This window comes from Brassica oleracea, chromosome C5 (assembly GCF_000695525.1).
Source record: "Brassica oleracea var. oleracea cultivar TO1000 chromosome C5, BOL, whole genome shotgun sequence".
NCBI lineage: Eukaryota > Viridiplantae > Streptophyta > Magnoliopsida > Brassicales > Brassicaceae > Brassica > Brassica oleracea.
The window spans coordinates 33,635,082-33,637,124 of record NC_027752.1 but is presented as its reverse complement, the minus strand read 5'-3'; the positions used below and the strand labels follow the sequence as shown (position 1 = coordinate 33,637,124).

Below are 2,043 nucleotides of genomic sequence, written 5' to 3'. Positions count from 1 at the left end.
AGCTTGTTGCTTTGAGAATACATGACATCTGCTACTTTTTGACTCATAAGAATGGCTCCATCGGCATATGTGCTGGAGACGGTGCCTGCATATATTAAAACACTAACCAATCGTACGGGAAATTTGTCAACCGAGATAAAAGGCTACTAATCAGTTTGCAATAATCTCACCTTAGCTAAGGACAGAAGATCTGGCTTGATGGTGTATTCACTTAAAGGCCAAACAAAATACAAATGGTTAGTCATGTATTTTTGTTCTCCATCGATTTTGGGGTCATGGTAATGAACATGGTTCAGTTAGATATGCACATACTTCAACAGCAATGAGCAGGATATCATACTGCAAACAACAGCTTGGACCTGCAGTACAGAAAGAGCCCAATATACTTGGTACTTAGTAACACAAAATAGCATAACCATTGCCAAATGTACTTAGTACCAATGAAGTTATAGAAATGACCTTTTCGAATTACGTAGCAGGTGGAGGTATCACACGAACAGCAACCATGACTGGTTCAGCGATAAAAGCACCAATCTAGAAATTAGATGATATTTGTGTTATATTGAGATGCCAACATCATCCTAACACATAAAGATGGCAATTTCCATAAGTAATCAATCGAATGTTTACTGTTTCTGGTCCCTCTTTAATGAATTAGATCCTCTGCATTCTTGACTAATCTGGTTGAGAACTCCACTTCCGTTTCACCTGGACAAACAATTCTGAGGTTAGAATCAAAGATTACTTTTAGTGGTACAGTGGAAGTTTTTGCTGGAAGATGAAAACGCCAGTAGTGAAGGAGCACAAACGGTGCAGGTAAATCAAAAGTGCAGTGCTGGAAGGCTGAAAAAATGGATTACATTTGTTACCAAAAAAAGAAAAGGAGAATCTTTGGCACTTTTTTAGTAAGGAAGTGTATTTTTTCTTACCCTGAAAAACTTACTAATATCAGAGTGGAGCCATGGTACCTGAAGATCATAGCATCGTACTTATAAGCACATTCAGATCTATAAACACAGTATAGAACACAAAACGACAAGCAAATATTCTTTTCTCACGATTTCTTTCTGGATATAAATTTCATATAATTTTATGCAATCAAAGTTTGTAATTAAACCATCAAAAAAATAAGATGAAGCACTGCAATATGGAGAGGGCTTCATGGCTTATTTATAGTATGAAGAATTAGGGGTAATGAAATCGATGTTGAAGACGGATCATTGAACTCGGCGTAGTGGGTTTAGAGGCCGGAAGAAGTTAAAGTACTCGCTTTAAGGCGTGAATCAATTCAAAGAAGTAACTTTTGGCAGAGGAACACCCATGGGAGCAAGGGAAATCAAGAAGACGAAGACTTTGAGAATAAAAGTGAGCCCATAATAGATTGCTTATAATGTGTTGTACCAAAACTTGGCCCGATCAACACAACACAGCAAAAACAACATTGGAAGCTTAATTTAGGAGTGCCACGTGTTATTAATTGCCCACCCTCTCCTGCTGATGTGGCACAGGAAGAGAGACCTCTCCTGCTGATGTGGCACAGGAAGAGAGAGCATAGTCTACTTTATTTATAAAGACTAGGTGCATAGTCTCCGCGCAAGCGCGGAGTCGGCTACATTATAGGTGTATTTTATAGTTTTGTTTACGGGGTTTTATTGTTTTTTGTCTATAATGTGATTGATGGGACTTTGGATATTACATAGGTTGATGAGTTTGATATAAGAATGAACGACGAAGTCATATGTTGATATTTTTATATCTTATATGTTCAAAGTTGAGGGTGATGGAACTTGTGAGTGTTTACTTAGGTAGTTGTTTGTATATAAATCATATAGTGCATGGAAAAATATAATAAATTTGGATTTAAAATGTTAGGGTTTCAAAATAACTGGGCCTTGAATCTGTGGTTTAGTCTAATACTGAAAAAATTGTTAGGACTTCAACTCCTTTTTTTCTCTATGTCGAGAATGTGGGCACTAATTTTCCGATTCATGTAGGTAAAATTGTTTCTTAGTTTGTGAGATTGAAAAGCGTAGATTGATTTTA

The 2,043-nt window shown here is 36.8% G+C and overlaps 1 long non-coding RNA gene across 1 annotated transcript; it reads right to left on the bottom strand.

The window, feature by feature from the left end:
* Positions 1 to 206: 206 nt before the first annotated feature.
* LOC106294329 lies at positions 207 to 843 on the bottom strand. Its single transcript, XR_001260813.1, has 3 exons — positions 631 to 843; positions 460 to 534; positions 207 to 359 (listed from the first exon to the last, which is right to left on the bottom strand). It is a non-coding gene; the product is annotated as an uncharacterized LOC106294329 (long non-coding RNA).
* Positions 844 to 2,043: the final 1,200 nt, after the last annotated feature.